Source organism: Bombus huntii, chromosome 2 (genome assembly GCF_024542735.1).
Source record: "Bombus huntii isolate Logan2020A chromosome 2, iyBomHunt1.1, whole genome shotgun sequence".
Lineage (NCBI taxonomy): Eukaryota > Metazoa > Arthropoda > Insecta > Hymenoptera > Apidae > Bombus > Bombus huntii.
The window spans coordinates 13,230,129-13,257,117 of record NC_066239.1 but is presented as its reverse complement, the minus strand read 5'-3'; the positions used below and the strand labels follow the sequence as shown (position 1 = coordinate 13,257,117).

At 36.0% G+C, this 26,989-nt stretch overlaps 1 protein-coding gene across 13 annotated transcripts in view; it reads left to right on the top strand.

The window, feature by feature from the left end:
• Nucleotides 1-26,989, top strand: part of LOC126876727 (neurobeachin) — a 412,554-nt gene that overhangs the window by 211,181 nt on the left and 174,384 nt on the right. The gene's annotated exons all lie outside the window — the stretch shown is intronic.

The window sequence follows — 26,989 nt, the reverse complement described above, 5'->3', positions numbered from 1 at the left end:
TTCACGGAACTTATGCATCAAGGAACGTTGTTCTGGGCGTCGTTGCGAGAGCAGAACCTGGTTCCGCTGTACTGCATAATTTCCTCGTAAAGATAGCGACGAAACGATGCTTTCGGCCGCTTTATGACCACGCTAGTGATAATTCCGTAGCTCCGTCTCATGATCCTGTTGCAACGAGAAATGAAATCTACCTCAGTCCTTTTCTCGTTGCTATCCTGTCCGCAATTAACGTTGTGTTACAACTGATGTCTGTTGTTTGTCAGTCATATTACTGGCAAGATATCGCCAAAACTTTTGTTTCAAACGGATGTCGAATTGTTGTAGTGGAACTATAATGGTGAACATGATTAAAAAGCTTTTTTTAGGTACGTGATCGCCTGAAGGATAATAAAGATAGCGTTCTGAAGTGTTTGTTTCATTATTTGATTGAGGGTGGCGATGTTTGTTATGACTTTGAGCAAACTGATGGATACCACTGAAAAATAGTAGTTGTTTTATTTTTAACCGATATGTTCGTCATATCTTTATAATCTTTTATCGCATCTTTGTAAAGTCCGATAATTAATAATCGACATCAATGTATCTCATGAAAGTTCAAAAGTAACGTTTACATAAGTATTATAGAAGTAATTTGAGGACTACAGATATCAAAATTTGATTGGTTGCTCTGCGATTCACTTTTTTGGAGATATTAGCCTGCGTTTCTTAAGGTTCAAGCAGAAGGTGCAATTTATTCCACACGAACTTTCCGTAAAAATGATTCTATAAAATCAAGGAGCGAAATTAAGCTTTGATAGCTTATCTATTGTCTCTCCTGAAAAAAACTTAACTCGATTTTATGGAAGGGTAACTGAAAAAAGCACACGTTACTTCACATTTATTACACTACACGAGTCTGAAAATCAATCCTAATTAAACTCATTTGCCTGTTTCAGGTATGTATACAATAGAAGAACAAGCACGAAGGGCTTGGTAGAAGTGATCCGCGCGAATGTGGTGAGATGTCGCCGAAGCACGTAACAAAGGCTCGGCTAACGCTCTGTAAACGACCGTAGAAATGCAAATAAATCGTTTACCATATCATTCTCTTTCACTCTGTTACACACTATGCTTTCACGAATTTTCGCGTGGCCAACGGTACACTGTAATCGATGATCGACACGATTCGTTTTTCCACTCGTGCAAATTGCTAATTCGGTTAATGGACGTGGAATCGGATCGGTCGTTAGCGCGTTTATTTCAATTAGCCAAACAAAATCCTACGAATTACGTAAACTTGCCTGAAATTTAATGTCTCCTACTTGCTCGAGCTGAGATCTTGTACAGAATGGTACGACGAATCTCGTCCCGTTATTCGGTCGTTATCCTCGTTATCCTCGTTAACAAGTGAGTTGTTAGGTAACTTAATTAACGCATCGGATTCGTAATGGTACATCGATTGCAGCGGACGCTGGCGGCGTTTGCATGGAAAGAATTGTGAACTGATTATGTGTTGACGAAGCAGGTTTCTTTTGCTCTTCTTATGTGTTAATACACGTGTAGGCGGCGGAGGAGCCGTATGGTGAGTTGTAAATTTGTTTTAAAAGTCGGAGGAAATATTGATTTTGACTTAAGAAGGAGTACCTGAAGTATTTAAGTGTTTTAAGCTAGAGATTTTGTTTCTCGCGTTTGATGTATAGTATGAAGAAGAAGATAAATGGAACAAGCTCGAAAGGAAGATAAATGGAACAATGAAGCAGTTAATCTCTTAAATGATAATCGCACAGCCCCTTGGATTTTTCAAGATTTATTTCCACCACTTCTTAAGAACCCTTATGAATCGAATGAGAAATAAAAATTCTAAAAAACGTAATATTTCATCCTTTAGCGATAACGTTACTTTTGACCATTCCAATCTCTGGTAGTTCTCAGTCTCCAGGGTCTCGTCAATTTAACAGTGCAAAGTCCAACTGGTGTTCGAGATATATAATCCTCCATAACACCATGGGACTTGGGAATTATATATACGTATACACCTATATTCGTACCTCTAACATTTTTATTTACTTATTTCTTCGTTGATCCGACTTATGAATAATATTTTATTGATACGTTATTATACTGGGACCATAGAATCGTTTTATAGCAGCTGTTAGTTCAAATTAATGTAAAAATCTAACGTAGTGTGTTATAAGCTCAAAATTCTTCGATAATTATAGAAAGTTAAAATTATCGTTAATTAGCTATCGAATTTACACCTCACTGTACGCCTCCTCTATCAACAAAACACATTATATAATATGATGATTAAATTGATCACTCATAATGATGCAGATGCTATACAAGATATATACGTGTACTTGCTATTAGAATTATGTGTGAGGATTATAAAATTATTGTTCCTCGAGTATTTATTAGATTGTTATAAAAGTCGCGTATGTAGACGCGTTTAACGTACGTTGATTATGTTTATGGATCAAATAAAACAAAGTTCGATGTACGTACACTTGGCGTTCTGACTCATTCCATCGAAGCCTCTGTTTTCGATACATGTCTGAGCGTTCTAATGACTTTTGGCATTATTATTTCTACGTACATTCGAAATCACGATGAAAAAAAGGTAAGAGCTTCTTTCTTTTGAAGATTTGCTCGACACTTGAAAGTATGGGATGATCGCGGATAAAAATTTGGCGATTACTCAAGTTTGAAACTTCAAAAGTTTGAAAAACTAAATTTTAAAAATGAGATATTTAACTTCGTAATTCATAATTTTAATATTCCGATAGCTCAGCTTTCGTTATTCTCATATAAAAATTCAATATTAAAGCGGTCGGTAATCGTAAAATTGTAGGAAAATATTTGATTTTGAAAATTTTTTGCGAGCACTCTGAATAGTAATTCAGATCGTTGACACGAAAGTTCAAGTACGTTGGAAATTAAAATTGTTTTATTTTTCCGCGTCATTAATCATTCATTTCTTGCGCACGTAACATTCCCTGCAATGGACGACACGATATTTAAAGTCGATTAACGTTTCACAAGCTAGGTAAGTTCAATTATTCTCATTATTTACAACGATCCTATTCACAGTGAGGCTTTATGCTTTCCACCGCTTCTGTGTCATTCGTTAACGCGACACTGTGTGATTCCGGAATCTTAATGCAAATATTTGCTGGACACTTTGAACATGTACTCGCGCTGGTTGTTTATTCTCGTCAGAATACCGCGTTTCTTCACGAAAAAAGAACACCCGATATAAAACATACATTTCTGTTTCTTTTGACCCATTGAATACGCATTTTCAAACAATTTTCTCTTTCTATCTCGTTGTTTTTGTTTCGAATCAATTAAATAATTTTATGTAAAATTTGAGCTCATTTTTGTAATTTTTGAATCACACGTCGAAGATATTAAAAATCTTTGTATCGGTATCAAAAACGATCAGAAAAGTATATACTTGGATTTCGATATTTCTAATTTCAATCAACTAGGTTAAGATAAAAATGGCGTGGAATTTCGTCGTTTCCGTTAAACAACGTAGGTGCTCCGTGGTGCTACGTACATTTCTTTTGTATAAAATACTGATTTTTACTCCGCGTTTCGTACAACGCGGCGTGAATTTTTGAGAGCCTCGCCTGACTTCCTTTTATGTTTCAACCGGAATACGAGGGATGCGGGGTGGTTTATGTTGACTGTGCCTGCTATGAATAATCGAACGAGCACGACTCTGCGTACAAATTTATTTTCACTACAGCTTGCTATGACGTCAGAATAATAGGATTTTCCTATAAAAAAGGGCAAAGTTTTATGTTTATTTACGATAGAATTTTCTCTATCTGTATCCAAATATTTTTTTAATATTTCCAAAATGAAGAATATGCTTGTCCGACTTAGATATTTTCAATTCGATAGTTTGTTCCGTTTATTTTAAATGATTTATTTAAATGGTTTTGTTGCAGTTACATCGAGTAATTGGTTTTATAATTTATAATCCGAAGTAATTATAATATCGAAGAACAGAAATGCGAATACTCGTAGGTACCCCAATTTATGACGATTATTCACATTACAAGATTCTTTTATTCCTAACCAAGAATTGCTGGTAAATGCTGTGATTTGCAATTATATGAAATCACGTTCTTTGTCTGTCGAGAAAATTATTTTAAATGCGTTCTACTTTCTTAATTATTTATGATCGGTTAATTATAGATCTCACATAATTGATAACAATTTCAATCTTAACTGAGATTTCTGACATATTTTTACAATCTGCAATCAATAGAAATTCTATATTTTATACACAAGAACGTGTGCGTAAATTTATTTAAAACACTTGTATTCGTCAACCATTCGCAATTCATCGGACGTTGTCACAGATTTAACGTGTACGATACTTCAAAAAATATCTGGAAATGATGAAAACTCCTGGTTATTTATGATCGATGTATTTTACAAATTCCGAGTATGTACGAACGATAAAAACTGCTTAAATGTTACAGGTTTGTGAACAACTTTTGCGATCGCTTTAAACTGACATACCTATTTTTAATGATTTTATTTTTACTAAAACGTATTAATTGACTAGCTACGATCTTCGAAATTACGGCACTTATAATGGAAAAGAATGTTTCAATCTATTGATGATAAAGGTAATTGAAGTGATCTTATTACGCTTACGCCAAATCTCGTTACTAGATTAGAACCAAACAATATCATTGTAATCGCTATCAAAAAATCCAACATCATCATTAAATCTACCATGAATTAATTGAACGACATCTATAATAAATTTTTTATAATACTTGGAGAGTTAAACAAATTTCGATTTTGAACTTTGAATTTGCATTAACATCCACAATCTATTAATCGCCGATAGTTACTAAAATCACAAGCTCCTTTTTCAATCTTCAAAATATGGTTGCCTAGTTTAAAGCGAAGTTCGATGAAAAACGTCCCTTTGTCAGGTGCCTCTGCAACAAGGCTAGAATTTGCTGTGGTTAGGTGCAACAATTTCACGAACGTCTGCCACAGGGATGGAAGTTCGCCATATTTTCACACATACACAGACACAAGACACTGACATAGCGAGAGGGGCGATGTTGGATGAGTTTATCCGATCTACGGTCGTCGTACAAAAGGCGTGCAGCCTTTAGACGAAGCGGAAGACCGGCGTAGGGTGCAGAAAATAGCAAAATGTTCGGACCTTTCGCTGAACCGTGCACGCTCTTTGGATAAATAGAGCGAAGGGCGGTGGAGAATCAAGTGGAAAACAGAGTCTTGGCGATCGAGGGAACGGGGATGAAAAAACGGCGGTTGCTTCGACAGATTTGATTGCCTGGAAAGAACCGTTGTTTCGATACTGTTTCCGAGAAGCTGATCCGGTGGTTGTGTCGATATTGATTATATCTGTTACTTCTGGTTGCTAGTGTTCGTTCCGGCCATTTTGTCTGTCGTAATACGAAAGGAACGTAAATCAGCGAGACAATCGGCTGCTACAGTCTTTTTTACCGGCTTGGCAAGTGTAGAAGGTGTATCGAGAATTGATATATTTTGGTATTTATAAAGTGGTTGTTTCATAGATGTACGTGTGCGATGTATATTATTTAAAAGGTATACAGTAACCTGTTTCAAATGAAAATAACATATTTTTCTACATCACTCCAAATGTCACTCAATTCCGATTAATAGAATCATATAAATTGCATCGAGTGATTTGGTGGATTATACAAAACTGACAATAAATGACCTGTAAATATTTTCGAATCACGGTAACAAATTTTCAAAGGTACGACGAAATTTTCACACTTTCGGCTATCAAAATATCTAAATAAAAATTAATTAACAGTAACATACGTATTAGATCAAGATCGAAAATACTTGAAATAAGATATGAGTAACAGGTTCCTATTGAAATCTTCCTTAAGATACAGAAATTGAAAATTCCCAAAATGTCTAAACAATAGCTTCATGCATCATACCTGAACCAATAACGATTAAGAAACTCTGCATAATTCATATTTTATCTCTTTCACATTCTCCTGCTTTATATTCCGAATTTCACTGATACTGACATACGATTAAGCATTAAATTTCGTTCTATCTGTAAGAGATTTTTAAGAACCAAGGAACATTGTTTACATCTGTGAAGACAAATGTCAGGTGAACTACGAGAGAGAAAAATTCTTAGCACATCGATAGCTACAGAGATCACGTAATCCGCGCCGGGTGCGCTTAATAGCATTCGCTTCGAAAGTTCCCGATCGTTTGATCTCTTTTCTGTCGTCCCATCGTTCCGAGCCAAAGGAGACGATAGCTATAACGTCTTACTCGACGGTTCGATGAATGGTCCCAGCATAAATTCTTCTTTCGAGTTACCAGCGACGCTTGGTTGCTCGTGGAAGGCTTCGTTGTGGTTGAAATGTCTGATTCTTCGCGAATTTTTATGGTTAGGGGTCTCAGAGGTTATTTTGTATGGAACTTTGAATATAACACTTTTTTTTATGGAAGAAACGATCTTTTTCTCGTAATAACTTTTTTTATTGTATATTATATTTATTGGAACTTTATCGCCGTCTTTAATTTAAATATTCTATTTGCCATTTCGTAACGTCTAATTCAATTCTGTAGTCGAAAAAGTGTAGAGAAACGATCGATCAAAGGACCGATTCACGCGAAGCGACTTGACTAAGTAGTTTCAAAGCAAATTTCTCGACCTTCCTGGCGTAGATGCTCGCTACTTTGATAAGTAGGAAAGATTAGGATTTAGCGTCTAGTTATAGTTCTTGCAAGTCGCTCTTCGCTTACTACACCAATGAAGCCGAAGATTATAAGTCCATAATGGAAAAACTTTCCTCCTAAAGTATGAAACTGTCGATTCTTTCGTGAAAACTGCTTACGTTCCTTTGCTTATCTTTACAGCCAGTTGAACCTAACAACGAGCATTATTTAGAGAAGAAACGCCTACTGAACTGAATTAAACTGTATTTCTCATATTGTAAACGTTGGAAACCTTACTGGAACACGTTATTGCAACCTAAAGTAGTTACAATATAAAATTACAAAAGTATATCAATCAATTCAAAACTATTAAAATAATTTTTGGAAGAACGGATGATGATACTCATGTTATTTTAAAAAAACTGAATTTTGAAAACAGTGGAGAATTTGTTTTTTGTTTTTGACTCGAGGTTTTAACTCGTGAATTCTCAAATCTCAAATATTATCATAGTGGATTTTAATTTTCCCACCGTGTGGTAAAAAATTACCACTGACAAGTGCTAACACTCTCGATCGCAGCAAATATACGTCGACCATATACTATTAACTAATAGTCACGGCGCTTGCTGAAAGAAGAATAACTCGCGTAGAAAGGGAAAGTACAAACTCCAACCATCGCGATCGACGCGAATGTTATCGAACGACTGATGTTAGTCGATTAAATATCGTTTTCCTCCTTAAACTCGGATTACTATTACGTTAGCCCGGGTTTTATTTTTTTCTTTTTTTTCACTTTTTCGCATAGAAACTTCAGCCACAATACGATCAACACTATCTCATTAGCGAGTATAATTCCGAGAAATCGACACTTTCGTATTCATGAATAGATCTCATATTATATTTGACAGAGATATTTTGCCTGTGTTTTTATCAATCAATTTGTGTAATAGAGAAAATATACTCTCATCACCAAATATTTTGTTTATTACATTGAAAATGTAAAAAAAGAATGCATAAAATTTTACGTTCGACGTGAATACACGCTCAAATTTTGCCGTGGTTCTTTGTATCATTAAAAATAAATACGGAGGTACTCCGTTATCAATGTAAAGCAATTAATATTTTTGATAATTTCACGATAAATTTCCATCGATAGGCGATAAAGACGCGCCGCTTGAGCCACGGTCATGTAGATTCTTCGACTCTGATTAATATTCGTTAATCGAGGCGAGCCATGAGAATGCTTTGCTTCCAAACATAACGATTTTTCCAGTTAGACACGGATCTTAAACTCCCTTACGAGTTTCTGTCCTATTTTTGTTATCATATTTTTGATTCGTTTACAATTCGTAAAATGTACTTTTATATATGTAATATAAATGATTAAAAGTTTACGAGATCTGGAAAAGTTTGTCCAGTACGTTCCTTCGCAATTAAGAAGGATTGCTTACTTCGGTTGAGTGTATTATTTTTCTGTTCCTGGAACGATCGGACAAAGTTTCAAACGAAGAAGACGACCCTTGAATGAAAGGACGATCCTCTCGTTAGGCGAAGAAGCAGGCAAGTTAATGTCGTGTTCACAATTTTATTTTCTTCATCGTTTCTCGAGTCGATACTCTTTTAATGGCGAGCTCGACATAGATTGCTATTGTTCGAGATCGAACATTCGTTTGCAATATCTCTTACATCATTAAAATCGTCCCCGTTGGAAGGGCGTAATTTTACAAGTTCTTTTTTGTGTATAATTATATTCAAATAATGATTGCATGATAATAAGTTTGACAATTTTTTATTGCAATGAATTTACCATTAAAGTGATTATCGAATTAAAATATTTTTATTGAAATATTTGTTATTGTTATTAATAATATCATTAAAATCTTATCATTATTATATTTGTTATTATGTTATTAATAATATTGCTAATAGAATGGAAATGATACAAGAAAAAGAAACCGATTGTAGGAGTTGCATCTTCGTGAAGGATATCGATATAATCCTCGATTTATTAGCAATTTTATCAGCAGTTTGTCAATAGTATCTTCAGTGAAGCAATTTTCCAATATCAGATCCAAGTTTGAACGTAGGTATTAGAACTCATTACTTGTATATCGGAATCAATAGCCATAGAGATAGGAATCTATCGAGAAGCTTTTCAACGGCAATTGCAAAAAATATCGCGACAGTACTTATTACGTTTCAACTGATTATTCGCTCAAGCTTTTTTATTCTACGATATAAAACCATACAGTATTTTATTAAACCGTCCTATAATTTTATTGCTTTCTCACAAAGTGAAACGAATTCTTCTGAAACATCGTCGCGAGATAAATTACACTGAAGAATTTCTGTATCTACTGCGAAGTGGATAACTTCTGATCGCAATTTCTGTTGAAGTAACTCTACTGCCTCAACGCGAATTTCCAGCGCGTAGAATATTTTCCGTGTAAACGAACGCGCATATTTACGCACGCAAATTCTTGGTGCTAGATGTGAGAGCAAAGATCAGGACGATTCTCGCGGAATGAAATCCGGTGTGCTCTTGATTGAAGCGGAATGAAGATGAATTCGCGGCTTTGGCGGATAAACGTTGGAAGCGTTAGAGGAACGATTAATAAGGAGTGATGATGTGCATGTTCATCGATCTTCTTTTATGACCTATTTTTGTTGATACGGAATGAACAAAAACGCGGAATCTTTTATTCGTGAAATTTTTATATAAAAAATGCTGGAAATTTTTTACTAATTTTGTGAAAAAATTACTGTTATTTAGGTGATGCAAGTTTGAAAGAATTTCAATTATTATACAATATACAGATGGACTAAAAATTATCAAAAGGTTATAATTGTGAATGAATGTGTTTTTAATAACTGCAATATCATACATTTTTACATTTGTTTTCACAGATGTAAATTGTTATCAACGAAGAAAATAAATTTTAATACCGTAAATCAAATATTTACGAGCAGACCATCGATAGAAAGTGACAATTTTGCCGTAACAGCACGAGGGACATAAACGACATTGTGTCTCAATAACGAAATACAGTTAGGACATTAATTATCTGGACTGAATGGAAGCCAAGTTAGCTCAATAAATCAGTGTTACTGTAGTTATTCGATTATTCGAGCCGCAGTTTCAGTATCTCCGTTATGAAAATTTATGATTTGGTACATATTTCCATATTCGACTGCTGAAGGATTAACATCCGACTGACTAATACGGAGATGGACAGTGTCTTTTCAATTATTTTATCCACGAACGATAGATACTGTCAAAAAGTTTCAAAGATTAAAAATTAGAAGTTGTCCAAAGATGAAACGCTTCATCAGTAATTCTTTAACAGCTCGTTCATAACAAGTAGCTGAAATTCAGTTAAAAATTATTTATATAAATTCCAGATTAAGTCCGTGGATTTTCTATTTACAAAATGTGAAGTCTCAGATTGAAGCAGCGCTATATGCATATCTAGACACAGAATTGTTAATTATGCGAAGTTTATAACTTTTAAACGAAAGATTCCGGTCTCCAGTCCAGTCTGCGGAACAAAGAATAATCGGTGCATTTCCTTCGAGACCGATCGTAAATCCCGAATTCGTTCCGATCACCCAGCGAGTTCGTCCCGAACTATAAATTTCAGTATCGAGGATCGCATCGCTCGTAAAACGAAATCGCCACTAAAACCGTATCAGTCAACGAGACCAGCTAACACGGCAATTTTTCTTCGCACGAATTTGGACAAACGGGATTTTGCAACATCTCAAATTAACACTCGCAGAAGATTAAAAAAGAAATTCAACCAATGTTCACATCCTTTTCAATTAAATTTCTCACATCTAATGAATAAAAGAAAAAAAGACGAAAGAACGAAAAATGTGGTACTGTGATTCTAACAATAAATGAGGCAGAAATTGAGAGAGAGAAGAAAGAAAAAGTACGAGTCACTGATAAAAAAATTCCAGCTCCATTGGAAAATTCATCTGTTGATCATATTCGAGCTTAGACAAAGGATGGGGCATGTAATCTGTTTGAAAAATAGCCTGATAGGAGTACGAAAGACAAAGGAAGGCTTTTTCATACATATAGAGGGTGTGTTGCGAATTGTCGTTGATATTGAGAATCGTTGATCCATTTGGTTGAGACTTTAGAATCTCCACAGTCGACAAAAAGGCGTCTATCGACTTTTTTTATCGTATCAAATGGAAGATTGATTTTTAGCTTATTTTATTCAACATCACTTGTCAAAGCTCGCAATAAATTATTATGTGTTATCCATAATATTCGAAATAGAGAGGTGAAATAGAAATATATACACTGGAAGTTCTTCGAGGAATAGTCCGCGGTGTATGTAACACGCGAGTTCCGTTTTCAAGGCGAGCGTCTTTTAGTTCGCTCAACTGTGCTCCACTGCAATTCGACGGGAACCGGATGTGACATAGCACGTGACGCCGCCTCGCGTCCCTTGAAAGAGTTGCAAGGGGGGAAAAAAGCGTTTCACGACCTCGTTTTGCCGCGACCCTTTCTCTATGCCTGTACAGCAATACGTGCCTCGAATTACACCAGCCTGTTTTCGTTTTGAAGTTTTTGTCGCTATACCGCCCTTTATTCATCCCAGCAACCGATTTTAGAACTTCGGGATAGTGCGAATTGCGAACTGGCGAGGTCCGCAAGACCACCGTATTGTCATTGCTTCAGCGGCGCAACTGACAGTTCGCTCTTTTTTATAGCTCGTTTCACTGAATTTTAAGGGGAATATCAAAAATCCCAGTTGGCAGAATACCAGAACCACATGGTACGGAAAAGTCGTAATTTTCGCAGTGATAGTATCGCGTGGAATCAGATTGAATTTATCTGACTTCGATGGCGTTACGTTAGGTAGCTGTTATTGGCTCCATGCAATATTTGGATCGAGTAAGCGAATTTTTGTGTACGTTTGTTGTCACGATATAGTCAAGAGAGTAATTTGCCTACAATAGATTTTGTACTGGAATAAGTTGGTGAATTTACTCGATTTTTGAAAACTTCGGATATTATTCTTTTGATTTTTAGCTTGTATTTCGGTTTAATAACAAATTAAAATAATTTTACAATACTTCATTTTCTATATAAAAAAAAAGGAAGATTAGGATACCTTGTGATGATCATTTTCTAAAAATTTCCTTTATACCAAAATAATTAACATAAGAAGATAATAAAAAGTAATTTAACAAATAAGTTTTCACGCGAAAGAGTTAGGTACTGTATAATTAAAAACAACGTAACAGAAATGGTAAATAGCGTTGTACCAGTCAAATGGCTGGGCGGAATCTAATTAAAGGTCGGCTACTGAGTCTGACTAAAGTCGTTCCGTAACTACTGGTTCTGCTTGTGATACTCTTTCACCAAGCAGTTGACTGCAAAGGCACGTGATCACCGGACTGCCTACTGAACTTATACTACTTCGAAGTACATTTTCATTACTTAATGCATTCAGTAACGTGGTTTCAGTAGTGACGTAATCGGGAGTCCTTCATTGAGACCAAATACGTCATCAGTGGTGTATTTGAGTACGTGGATTTTAAGAACGTTTCGTCATGCTCCAGTAGTTTTCATTTGAAATTCTGAACTACGAAATTTCATCGGTATTATTAATTATCACTAATGCTCGACATGATTGTGGGATTATATTTTGTTTTATAGATTTCTATATTTCTCCTCATCTTTGTAGCATACGTAATTTTTTTTCGAACGAATGAGGTTGGAGCACGTTTTTCTTCACAATATTCTCATTTAGATTCATATACAGGTAGATAATATATAACTTGATATTTTCAGTTTGTATAAACAGATGTTTTATATATAATGTTATATTTCAAAGATATTTAATAAATTCCCTTTGACGCGCTAAACATATTTCCGATCGAATCTGAGTATTATTAAATGCATTCTATATCGAATATTTTATCAAAATATACTTAACAATACAACTAGTTTCAACGAGTTTTCGAAACACCATCAACCTAATTCATCCAAGGTAAAATACGATCATCGTGACTCGACAGAGGATCTTAAAGATTTAACACCGCAAACAAAATATCCTCTCACGATAAAACGGAATGGAAGCGACTGTAATTTCGCTGGATGCTTGGCGACTACGCGAAAGAAAAGTCATAATGTTGAGTTATAAGTGGAAAAGCAAATGTAGGGGCTAGCCTTTTCCTCGAGAGTCGCGAGGCGCGATATTAAAACTCCGTCTTGTAAAGTTCCGGCACAAAAGCACGAGCGAGATAGCGGCCAACGTAAGATTTTCGTTTCGTAGATTTCTTCACGCCTTCTTTCGGCGTCGTTGCTCGAAGCGTACCACGGAGACGTACGCCAGTTTCCTTCATCTGCACGCCTTTGTCGATGAAAAGCCACAGTTCCTTCATGAGTCGCGTCTAAAATCTTAACCTTTGTTCTTGTCGTGATTTATCTTCTGATATGGACCAGCTTTATGATGAATGAGGGTAAACCGAGCTCGAAACTTCCATGTTGTTTCGCTGCGCGTAAACCTGTCCCATGTAGCAACAGAATGTAGCAGAGAACGTAATTCGCGCCGTGGCACTGTCCTCCATTTTTGGTTGATACATTTAGTAAGTTTGAATTCTGGACGTACGTACACAGACTTACGAAAGAGTTCGGACAGTTGTAAACATTCACGTATATATTATTTGCGTCGAGAGGTCGTAAAATTTCATTAGTGAAGTTATTCGAAGAAGTTAAAAACATTTTGAATAAAATTATATAATTTTTAATATCTGTAAATACCGTTCAGATTGAAATCTACTGTCTTATCAATGAAGAATACTAGTTTGTAAGCAATCTTTTCCAAGAGACAAAAACGATTTATTTCATTTTATAAGAGAACAATCGGTATGATATTACAATATAAATTTCACGCAAATTTCAGATCGAATTATCTCGTACCGATTAACCTGAATATATAAAAAGCGATTATAAGACCCGCTTGCCAACCAGAATTTAATTAAAAATATAAAGGTTGGAGTCTCGTTAAATCGATGCAACTCGTTCAATCATTTCCCTGCGAACGCTTCCAATTCTTTTCTTTTCTAATTAAATGTACACGATAATATCAGCGTTTTCCGAAAAGTTTCTATCGATTTATAATTAATCTTATTACTTGACGTTAGATGGAATGCAGACATATGTCGATTTTTATAAAAACAGCATCAAATTATCAATTGCAGTCTCGTTATTTCTTCTTCGATGAATATGAACATTTAACGTGAATAAAGGTTACATCGTTGGAAACATGCTCGCATTTTCTGCCTTCCCTTGTGCTGTATTTCTTCTGAAATATTTAACTGTATGTGGCATTAACGTAAAAATAATTTTCGCTTGATAAACACTACTTGATCTGTGTAATTATGCTCGAAGTTTAAAAATTCAAACACAAGGTGAATTTCAAATATGTCGAATATAAATTGCAAAGATAAACACTTGGATGGATAATGTATTTGTTTTTCAAACATGTAATTACTTTTCTACCGTATTATATAACGACGCACAGGAAATTATGAACAAAATGTAATTTATTCTTCGTTTGTTTATTCCGGTTCAATATTGATAAAAGTTTATACTGCATTCGTATCGTCTTGTTTACAAAATTAAGGTGAATGTATAAATAATACTTCGACTGAAACGATACATTATTGTTTTGCACTAGTGCTTTATCGCACTATTAACATAACATAATATTAAGTGTATTGTACATTATATTTCGATAATTTAAGGCGATAGAAAAAAAATTACATTCTTCTCAAAACTTCCAAATCGGACCGTTTAAGTCTACATCTAGTTATTGTTCTAAAATAAAAATTCTGAGATACTTACTGAAGCCTTATCCATATTTTCCATAAACCAGCTACAACACAACTCTCACAAATACTCAAATCCTCCATTTCCTTCGTTCCAGAACTTTCGAGTAAAATAAACCAATTCAAATCCACGAACAAAGGTATGTGAAAAACAACCATCTTTTTTCCAGGAAGAAACCAGAACCAATTCTAAAGACTCGGAAGAAACTCTGTTCGTAAATATTGCGTTAATGTGCCGAGCTGTATCGTGGGTTCTGTGTGGAATTTTACGACCTCATAGAAGAAAATCTTGGAAGTTACAACTAGCTAGATAGGCGTAGGATGGCGCAAGTTTATTTGTCGCATCGGGTCCCATTTGAAATTCTGTACAATATAACTGGTAACTTGTGCATCGTCGTGACACAAAGGTGGAGGTTATAGAGAATAGAAGGGGTCGGATCCTCGTGGCAGTGGTGGTTTGCATATATTTCGGTAGCCGCTTGAAAATCTCCGTCGCGAACTACTCCGCACGCCGTTCAGAGTTTACAATTTGCGCGAGCTATGCAATTACTGTCGTTAAGCGCGCCTTGGTTAGTCCATCCGCGTCCAAAGTTCACCGATTATTGTGTCTGGTTGCCTTATCGGCCGTTCGCGGCGTTCCTAGGTAATAACGTTGAGAGATAGTTTCGAATAGAACACGCCCGATTAAAGCGATTGCTATGGACAATGCAAATTGATGTCGCTAGAGTAATGTTCAGATTAATAGGTTTATATGAAATTGGTTATGCGTCATGTGCGTCATACGAAAAGAAAGGTTATTTTTTAGGATAGTTGATCATCTTAACATTCGCGATACGGGGAGTAATATTTGCCACTTTTGAGACTTGGAGCATTTACATTCTTCCTGAAAAGTCTTCGAACATTTCCTATATTTCATAAAACTTCGATATTGAAAAGCATCGCTTCTTCTAAACTTGAAAGAAAAAGAAGAAGAACATAGATAGTAAATAAAATATTTCCTACATTCATGTCAATATTTCTCAAAATATAGTAAGTATTATTCTGGGATGGAACGACTTGCTAGCACCCTTACTCATCCATTGGCAGCAGCTTGCGGCCGCGTCGGAAACTTCTCGACGGGGAAAGGTTTCAAGGGTTGGATAAAAAAGCAGGCTGTGTATCTCTATGTACATACATTTACCGGTAGATGTTGAAAGCGCAGCTGGCAGGCTCTGTTAAAAGAAGGGCTAAGACGGATCGTTCAGTCTTCTATTGGCAGATCGGAGATGGTTAACTTATTTCTCCATTCCCCATAATGGGGAGTTCGTTTCCCAGCTCGAATTTCGCTCTTTTCTACTTTAATAGTTTGCTTCAAATTAAAAGCCTCTGTTTTAATCTAATTTCTTGAACATATGACGATTCTTTTCGGGTAATTATTTCTTCTTGAGAAATATTTACCATGTTGTCATAATTTATCGTCGGTATAGTAGTGTACGGAGATTTACCATTTTATAGTAGCACACTCATTATTATGAGTGTAGTTGTAGTATGTGAATGATCGAAACATAAAAAAAGATAAATCAAAGAAATTTTTCTTCGCAAAATTTGTTCAACGTAAGTATAAATGAAAAATACAGCAGTAGTAAGCTATTCTTGATAAAGATACAGAGTTGATTTTTACTTTTAGATATCCAGAAAAATATCTCATAAATTTAAAATCTCGAATGTTTTCACGAGCCTGTGTAGAAATACATATAGAATTACAAATTGATTAAATTCTAGATCCTGTTAAGAAACCCCTTGAGCTCGTAAAATCTTCCTTCTCTGAGCAATATTCTCTTGTTTACGAGAAACTAAGTCCTATACACGCAGAATCTACGTAGCTTGCAATCGAACGGAAGGAAACGGTGTACGGTCCTGGTGAATGTGCGCCAAGGGAAAAGTTCGTTCCCTATTAAAATGTGTTTTACAAAGCATCCAGGGGAGAGACGTATAAAGTGTTCGTGAACAAGATAATGAGCATAGCAGGGTGATATCTGGCTGCTTCCACGAGGGCATTTTCTGTTTGTTGATTTATCAGTTGCGAATCGATTCTAAAGAACAACAGAAATGTTTATATACTGACATTGAGTCATACATTTTCAAGCAGTAAAGATGCATCAGTCGTCGATTAAACTTTCAGATCGTCGTCCCTTTGCTTCTCTCTAATCGTTGATTAAAAAATTTTCCATTTTCCAGGTTGCTACTATTTAATGGATCATTCTGAACAAACGCTTCACATAATGTCGAAATTTCTACATAGAAGATGGATCAAAAACCGGAATTTCTGCAGTTTGAAATTTTTTTGCACATTCATTCCGTTTTAAAATTATCCATTCTCACTACAAATTATTATTAATATTTATTATTATTTATAATCTTGCAATTATTTCAACGTTCAAAATATCGAAAACACATTCGACATGAAGGCTCGAACTGCTCGTGCTATTATCAAGCCATTAAATATAATTCCATCTTGCCAGAAACGAGTGACACGAATCAACGCTTAAAACAATACAATTCGCTAATCCAGTGCCTATGCTAGATTTTTAAGTGGATCTGCAGTGACACGGAAACAGGAAGAGAAGGAGCGAAACAACGGCGGCGCATACACGACAACGGAGAGAGCCAGTTAACCTCCTTTCTGCCGTACAATTATGTCCTTTCGCGCCACTTCCGCGCAGCGATACATGAAAAGTTGCAAAAAAATAAGCAGCACGATCCGACAAAGTGGAATTTTCACGGCATTGAAACGGATTGCTGCTTATCGCACCGTGAACGTACATTCCATATTTTTAAGTTTCTGGTATAGCGCCGACAACGTAATCGAAAGAACGCTGAATGGAAGCTCGAACAATTGTTCGATACAAGGAATTGTACTCTGTCGTTTGAATTAAGCTCCACGCGATGTAGAGTAATTTCGTGAGTTGAACACTTCCTCGCTCCAGATAGATATGTATAGATTGTACTTTTATCGGTTCTTTCTTCGTTTGGTATCACGGTAGCTTTTTGCAACGACGATACATAGAAACGATAGATCATAGATAGAAACGAGCAATGTAAATGAAATAGTAGAAAAGGTATTTGTGAGTTTAGAGGAAGCGTTTTTTCTTTGGAATAATATTGGCAGTTTGATATGTAGGTAGCTACGTTTATTTGCTTTAAAAATATATATTCTTTAAAAAAATATATCCCTGATGTTTACTCTTTCTTCATTGCATGAGAAATTGGGACCATGTATACCCTTCGTTGATTGAAAATCGATCTCGCAATAACATTTTCAATATTCTTGAAGCATTTTTGAATTAAATTAATTACATGTATATGTGCTCGAATATTTCTTAATGAATATCTTTTATTCTTATTAAATTTTAAAAAACTGATCTACGTAAATTACGTCTCCCAATTTCATACGTGAAGACAATTTTTACCATTTTAACATAAATGTAAAAAGAAGGACGTTGAAAGCATCGAAGCCACAAATTTGTTTCATCAAAAACTCGATATTTCAAACCAATTCTTTCCATCCATAATTTTCCACAGCAACGCGATTGAATTATTTACCCGATGTATTTTGGCCAATTTCAAAGCGAAATTTTCGAGCGAATCGTGCGTTTCCGTTGGAACGGGATGGTTTAGCCAGCATTGTAAGTGCATTAATCCTCACCAGAGCGAGGAAATAGATACGCTTAATGAAATGCGCTTTCGTAGGGTGCGCGCGCGCGCGCACTTGCTGCCTAACTCGATTTATACCACTGCGGTAACCGGGCTCTGCAGTGCGTACACCGAGCCGCGATAAACGCGTTACCATATTTCCCACATGATAAACCACGAAAAGCCAACAGTACACCGGCTGCGGCCCGTGGAACTTGCCACGATTCTCGACTGACGACTCTAGATCTTGATTTTTGCTCGGTGACTCGTGTACGCTGCTGTTGCTGCCTACGTCTGTGGCTCTCATAATTCAGTGCATCGTGTATATCGTGTGGATATATTGCATCTGCTCGGATGGTTGTGAAAGATAGGACGTGCGAATGGTAAAAATAAGGGCGGCGTCGTAAAATCTAAGTAGCAAAGATAACGACGTAAGAAATATTACGCCAATCCTTGGAATTCTCTTCTATACTCACTACGTTAGGGTTATAAAATTATAAATAGCAAAATTTCGTAATATAAACTGATCGAAAAAAATTGCAGATGAAATGTTGCATTGGCCGTTACTGAGTTAATTCGAAGAAACAAAAAGTTGAGCTGAAATTGAATTGAACGAAGAAAATAACAATTCGTCTCTTTTATCGCAAAAATTCTAACAAAGAAAAATCCGTCTCCTCGTAAAACGATTTTCCTTAAGAAGAACTAACTACGTAACTAGAATTTGATTTGCTATTAGTATCCAAGACACAGAGCTGTTTCTGGCCGGGAGGGAGGGGGGGAGATGGAAATTTCTTGCTCCCGCATATCGGTGATAAAGATGAGGTGGAATCCCCGCGAACCGATAAAACCGTTCGTGTAAATTTTTGCTCGCAAAGAATCGACAGGAAGTCGATGAAAAGCACAAAATCACGAGGCAAAGGTGAAATTTCTCTTTTAGCTATTGGACCAAGAGGAATCGTTGTCTTTTGCATTGGCTGAATCGAACCGAAGAGCGATGAACCTGAGTAAGATGAGAAACTTACAGAGTTAAGAGAAGTGAAAATAAGCGGATAATGGTAATAGTTTCCTTCTCCGCGTAGATTTTCACCGCACTAGATTAGGGGTTGCGGAAAGGATGACGGAGAGGGAATTGTTCCAACTTCTTGAGGGAACTTTGAATACCAGGTAACGACATTCGATCGACTTCTAGCACAATTTCGATCTAAAGTAATTTCAATGTTTATCCGCGGTTTCATTAACACTTGTTAGCAACTCTATGCTGCGTTGCATCGAGCTTTAACTATCTTAATGTGGTTAATGCGGCATCACGTCGACGTTGAATGTGACAATAATTTTGCGAGAGATTCGAAGTTTATCGGTACTGATTCTTACGACAACAGAAATTTGGGTTAGCTGATTAAAACCACAGGATAATCGGCGTTGTCTTCATCGTTTAGGGGAGAATCTTCGATCAGTTGATGATAATTTTAAGAAGTAGAAAAATATCTATTCTTGGAACTATCGATAATGTCAATAAAATTACTCGTTTTCTTAAACTTTTGAGTTTAGTATCTAAAATGAACCATTTTATTAAGCTTATCTTGAAGCTTCGATTAATTATAATAATATGTATATGAAGAGAGCTTTACCAGTAAGAACAGGCAGGACCAAAGTAACCAGTATTTGAACAAAATTCAAGACAAGATCCAATTCGTTTTTCCAAAGGAATAACGGAAATACCCAAGAGATCAAATTTACATAGTAAAAATCTATTTACCGTATTATACGGATATTCCGCTCTCCGCACTATATCCAAGACATTCAAATAACCTTGAATCTTCCTCCTTACTGCACTTACACTTTAATCACATTTAATACTTGGAAAGAAAGCGATTTCGAAGCAAGCTTTTCTTTCTCCCATAACATCGTCCAATTCCTAATCTCAAGGATGGAAAAGTTATTACCGACAAGCTTCCAATTGAATTCAACCTCCGTGGACAAAGTATTTCTCTCTTTGCCTTCCTCCTTCTTCGACGAATGTTCGTGTTTCCCATTATGATTCATCGAGACACGGTCTTCAGACCTCCAAGCTACGTTCCACATAAGAAGAAAGGATAAGTAGCCAGAATGGTGTCGACGCTACTCAAGAGTTTCCTGTGGTATTGTGTCGCTCACATACGCGAACAGAGGCAACACAGCTGTCGTGATAGCATCGCCTTCGGGTCGCCATGCCGATTCAGGGTATCTCTTGAAAATGGAGAAAGAGAGGTACACTTAGACTTTAACGGCACAGCGTGCGGCCGCTCGTAATACGTCGAGTATACTCGTCGAGCATTTGCTAGACGAGAGGAATATCTGTTTAGGAACCAATTTATCATCCATTTGACAAAGTTCATAAAAATTTGGAATTTTTTGGGCTGGCAAATAAGTCGAGACACTATAATAAGACATTGAGGATTTTGGAAGATTGAATACTTCAAATTATAGAATGAATTACGAGTTAGTGGTAAAATAACACTTTAAGAGACGTAGTCAATAAACGTCTGAATAATTGAGGGGGTAGTTGCAATAAGGAAGCAGTTGAATTCTTCAGTAATTTGAGTAAACCAACAGCAATTAAAAATCAAGTATCTTTTTAAACGTGTTATAAATTTACAGTCAACTAACGCCCATAGAAATGAGCTTCTGTCCATTTGAATGCGAAACCTATACCTTTCTTTCTCTTTCAATCGATAGCTACGACGCCTTTTCCTCATTTATAAATTATTCCACTTAAAAACCTAACATATTGTATATACGAATAAAAAATTAAACGAAAAACCAAAGCTTCAGAAATTCAATACTTAGAACGTAAACTCGCATTACATGTCGCAGGATAGCGAAATGAGCACATTGCGGCATGAAAAAGGATCGGAAGCAGAGGATCGAACACGCCTCTAAAAATCGGATAATGTCCGAGTTCGATCGCATCTAAGGTCGTCGTTGATATCAACGTCACAGACAGCATTCTTTTAGTAAAAGAGAAAAAAAGAAGCGTAAAAGCGAAGGGTCAAAGAAAACGTGGAACAATAGGTAGCCCGACTATAACGTGCATTCGTATCACGCGCCATCTACTCTCGCTTCTATAGAAAATCCTATGCTCCTGAGTTAACCTGTTTGTTCGTCTTCCTCGACTTTCTACACCTGCAACAAGAGCCTCGAGTAAATCAAGAATACCCTGCCACGTTCCATCGTCTTTCTATCGTTTCTTTATCTGTTTTCTTCGCGTTTTTCCTGGTATTTCGTCTTTCACTCGTATTTTGTCAATATCCCACTCGCCCTCCGTATTGTTCGTACATTCGACTTTTTGGTTGTCCATAAGACATATAGCTTAATTGAAGTAAAGTGAAGTTTTTGAAGTGAAATTACCTGTTATTTATTTTTTAAAAGCGTCATTGGTTTTTTCCTTTCTGTCAATAGATTTTTTCCTTCAATTTTAAAATTCCGAATAGAACGTTCTAACTAAGGAGGGCAATGTACTACGTAGAGATTACGATAGTTAATCTATCAGATACATGGGAAATCTTACTACCAAAATCCAAATACGTCAAATATTTAACTTTTACTATCTGAAAATCTCAGTGACTTAATTTCAAAAAACGATAAACCCCTACGATGATTGTACATCGATATCCAGTAATATTTCCTGAACGGTGTTACGATATTGGCATTCAGCATTCGCCTGCGACGACAGATTTTGTCGCGTCGAAAAAAGGGAATCACGAAAATATATGCAATCCGTTTACGTACACGTAAACGCGGCCACGAAGATGAAATATCCGCTGTTCCTGACACAAGCTTTCTTCGGGCTTTTCATGGGCGAGATATGAAAGGGATAGAGATTGAAAAGTGTGTTCCATTTATATGACACACGGTCCCGACATGCAAATGTACGCGTGCACGTTTTCCAAATCTTTCGGATTGGTCCCAGGCTTAAATAGATTCAGCGACTTTTCATCCTTAAGAATTTCTGCTTTTCGCGCCGTTGGAAAGCTTGATCGTGTGGTTTCCGAAGAATTAAACACAGATCGTGTGTTTTAAGACTAAAATTAAGAAATTCTCCAAAAATGCAGCTGATCAGTTTGTTTTTTATGTAACTCGTATAACAATGAAATCGCAAGAATGGCATTTTGTTAAAAAAGAAGAAAAATATTAAAGTAACCTTGAGAAGTTGACTCACACTTGAAGAAAGATTGAAGGTACTCTCCAGCAACGGTTTACCAAACTCTCCCTGTAATATAATCTGTAAGCGGACAATTTCGAAGAACCGTCATAAAGGATCTCATCCAAAGGATTCCGGACTTCTCTGATCACCGAACATCTCGTGGATGGAAAAAGTTGGTACGACGTTGTTCGTCCGATATATACCAGGCAACTGGAAAAGTCAAAAGACATAAGCGTTCCTTAAGAATTTTACAGACGATCAGCCTGTGCTAAATAGAACATAAAATTCGGCGAGCATTTACATTCTTCCGCGTAGCGGGGGAAAAAATTCAAAAATAGAACGCGTTCCAGAGCAACCTTTTATTACGCTTCGGAAAGTTTTACATTCTCCTCAAAGGAAGAACTGCTGCGGACTGGTGATCTATAATTTCAAACGAGAGGAAGTTTCGAGCGAGACTAAGAGAAGACGCGTTTCCTAGAAACTGAAAGCCTTCTATATTTCTCCTGCAAGTAATAAAGATTGAGTTTTTCAAAAAAGATAACGTGAGTAGGGTATAGAGTGGGCGGTTTGACATTTTGAACTTCGATTGAATTATCGGTAATTAAACGAGTATTAGTAATTAAACGAGCTTCGAACCGTGCGCGTTGGAAAGTTTTTCTTTGAAGCGGCTGTTCTGTTTATTTGCCGATACTGAACGTGAAAGGTATGTGGGAGACTGTGAACCCTCAACGAGTGTTTTTACTACGGATTTCTTATGGGAAAAATCTGGGAAATTTCTTTGATACAGGTGCAATTGAAATATGTTTTAATTTATACTCTCTATTATTCTTCACGGACGCAATTATTTTTCAATCAATTCGATAAAATAAACGTTTTCAAAATTTAAAAGAGTTTCGATAGAACATCGAGTGGATTAAATTCACGATGTGTAGGTTGTATTTTCGAGTTCATTTATGGATTATTTAATTCAAGGCAAGAAACGATTTTATTCTAAATATTAATCTGCAGTTTAATAATACAGACGAAAAGAAGAATATTTTTTTTAATCGTGTTACAATAGCTGTGTACTGCATAAATTGGTGTTTTTAAGTATGGTTACGCTCTAGATCATCCAATAACATATTAACGATTCATTACTCGAACAGTTTTATGAATTCAAGGATATAATTCGCGTACATCACTGGATACACGAATAATCTGTTAAATTTATATCTTCAGATATCTTTGAAACGCAATCAATAAATTGATACCATTTTCAAATTCGAAGCACAATGTCCAAGAATACCTAGATACACGAGATGGGAAATGTCAACAAATCAAATTTAATCAGAGATATCTCGTCGTCGAGAGAAACGTCATTATGAAATTCTACACGTCCTTGTTGTCTTTCCGACGCTATAATTCACGCTCATGCTTCTCTCCCCTCCCTCTAATTCTGTTTCTGACCCTTCGTTGAACGAGTAGCTTCTTCGCCAGCTGTCTCGCGAGTTCCACGAGTACACAACTAATTACTATTCGTCTCGCGAATACACCCTTCCCTTGGTCGACCTGGTGTAAACAAGTTATTGCAAGGGATACGTGAAAATTCTCAGTTTTATGGTATCGTCGAGGTATTCGCCATTTTACTCGTGTTTCTTAGACAAATACGAAGTTTTGTCTTGTTTCGTACTTAGTTCCGTGTCTTCGAGAAAAATGGTCTTTTTAAATGGAGGTAGTGACAGAAGTAGGGTTAAACAAAAACGAGTTAAGGACTTTCAGACACTTTTCGATGTAATTGTACTTTTTCATTGCACTCTTTTTAATATCGCAACTCTTACAAATTATTTCGCTGCTTAGTTCTTAATGGCTTAATATCTGAGATTCAGTTTGTCTGAAAGTATCAGGAATATTTTTCTTCAGTTAAAATAGATACTTGTTCCACTAGTACAGCTGACTTATATTAATAAAATACGTGAAACAGACAACGATACATGAGGTGTTAATGCATGAAAATGGTTGCAAATGGAAGTAAGTTCCAGTATTAGCTGTGAATTATTACTCTAAAATTCTATTTCGGGTTATAAAACGACGAATGTGAAAAAGGAGAGTCTTTTGTTTCGAGTAAATCCACTGAGGCTACTATATTAAATCAAAAAGTATATTAAATCCAAAAATGGTGGTAAGCTAAAAAAGAGCGTATTATAGAAGTTTTAATATATGCATTTAATAAGAAAGATTTAGGCATTTGAAACATTATATTTATATGCCTGAATGAGTACAATAATGACTAAGTATCCCGAAAGCAAAGAAAGTATTACGTTATATTCCTTCATACTTTTAGCTCTGCGCACTCGGTATGTAAGCCCAGTACAAAGCTCTACGTTCCAGAGAGGCTTGTAGTAAAATCCATCAAGACAAGGCATAGTCAAGCACGTGCACATGCTACGTGTTGTCTGGCGAGAGTTTCTCAAAGAAAAGAAAATGGACAGAAAGAATTTAAGACTCCAAATCGTGCCAAACATACACAGAATTTCACTTGTCCAGTGTGAAACTTTTTTGGTTTCTTTTTAAATGTCGAGAAAAAGTGAATTACGTAGTATTATATACACTTTATATAGTCTTTTAATATAATTTTGTAAAAAGAGATTTTTAGCATAAAACTTGGAAAGAAATTGTTGAAAATTTTACATTTGAGGTAACATACGAACAATTTTGAAATCGTACGCTTTCCCTTTATGGAACTGTTTTTCTGTACAATTTGCTCAACGTACACAATGTCCACTCTATTGTTGAGCAAATATATCTGGTAAAGAAAAGAGGGCTATCAGGATTTCTCAGTACCATTGTAGTCAGATGTATTCGAGCCGACTCCTTAAGTCTTTACATCGAAGGATCTCTCGTTCTCTTAAATCTCTCGACAATGGTCCAAAATGAATCGTAATCGGATATTCTTCCTTTCCGTGGAGTTTTCTTCCATCATTAATAGACGAAAATATTTCAAAGGAAACGAAGAAAAGAGGACATAAATCACAGAATAGGTGACTTTTCACTCGAACTATCGATCGAATTTCAAACTCTGTTATGTAGGTTACGATCGTTTATAATAATTCATTGCAATATCAATCATACGACAATTTAGTAGAGCCATAAAACTTGAATCAAATTATCAGAGTCTGCGATCATATACGATCGAAACATTTCTTCCAATAAAAAATTTATTACGAATCGGAGGACAATTACTATAAAATGAAAAAGAAAGAATCGCTGCAATATGAAAAATATTCTTTTTAGCTCGTTACTTTAATATTCGTTATATATGACATATAAGTAAATGACGTGATCAAATAGTAAGATGAAAATTTAATTACATAAATACTCAATAGGATTGCGATACAAATTCGATATTTAAACAAATCTGTTTACCTAACGCGAAACTCTTCAAAATTATACACGTATAAATGAGTCTCGCTTCTGGTTCGTTCAGAATTGGTGTCGCGTCGATACTGCAACGATTAAGAATCCTGATGAAAGCAAGTGGAACAATTGTCCGAAATATTCGAAACGATTCCATCAAGAATTGTCCGATAAATACCGCATTGCTGTATCACGAGTCGCGTGTTACAATTAAACCTTTTCCCGATAATTTGCGACCAGGCAAAGACGGAAAAGAAATAAATACAACTGGGCAAGAAATTTCGCTCGGATAAAATAGTTGCAGCGCGGCACCGTTCGATGCTCTCATTTATATTGGACTGTCGATAAAACGTAAATAAATTTCCGCTGTTTACCGAAGTTAATGCATCTCATTTCCGCCTCTTTGCATTCTCCCGCGTGTTTAAATGCCATCCGCCTTCCTCTAAACTGTTTCCGCTTTTTCTTGGCCGTAATCACGGACATCTACGAAATGAGATGGATAATTAGTTCTCCACGAAGCTTTGCTTCTTAATAGATGCTAGAGAAAACAGGGTGCGAAACGATGATTTAATCGCACTAAAAGATTACATACGATGTTATGAAGACTATGACCGGAATGATAAATGGAAAGACTTAGAGTCTTTCGGATAAAAGGAGCAGCAATGGTCAAAGAGAAAAATGTGATTTATATCCTCGGAATTGTACAAACAAGACACATAAATATCAGCAGCTTCAATGCCAGATTTTTGGTAATGTCGTTGAGTTTTCTTAGCTTCCTTCAATGACATCGTGAGAAACCCATTCGTTTCCCCACATGCCATATCTATGTCACCATCTTTTTCAATCTGTTCCGATTTTTCAACTGATTTGTCGTGCTCGACATTCTTCAAATTCCGTTACACCAGTGATGACCAACTATGCAATTTTTTACTGCAATTTTTTACTCGAAATCTTTTACACAATTGAAACCGAACAAGTTTGAATTATCGCACGTATAAACTCTAATACGCAATCATAAATATATGAATCGTTCGATCGTACGATGCTGGATATCAAAACTTTAATTTGGGAGGAAAATGGATTAATTAATCGCTGATACTAGGAGAGTATATATCAAAAACATTTGAATTCTTTAACGCGATACATTTTTTAAAATCTTCGAATGTACCTTCATAAAAATTTCACAGT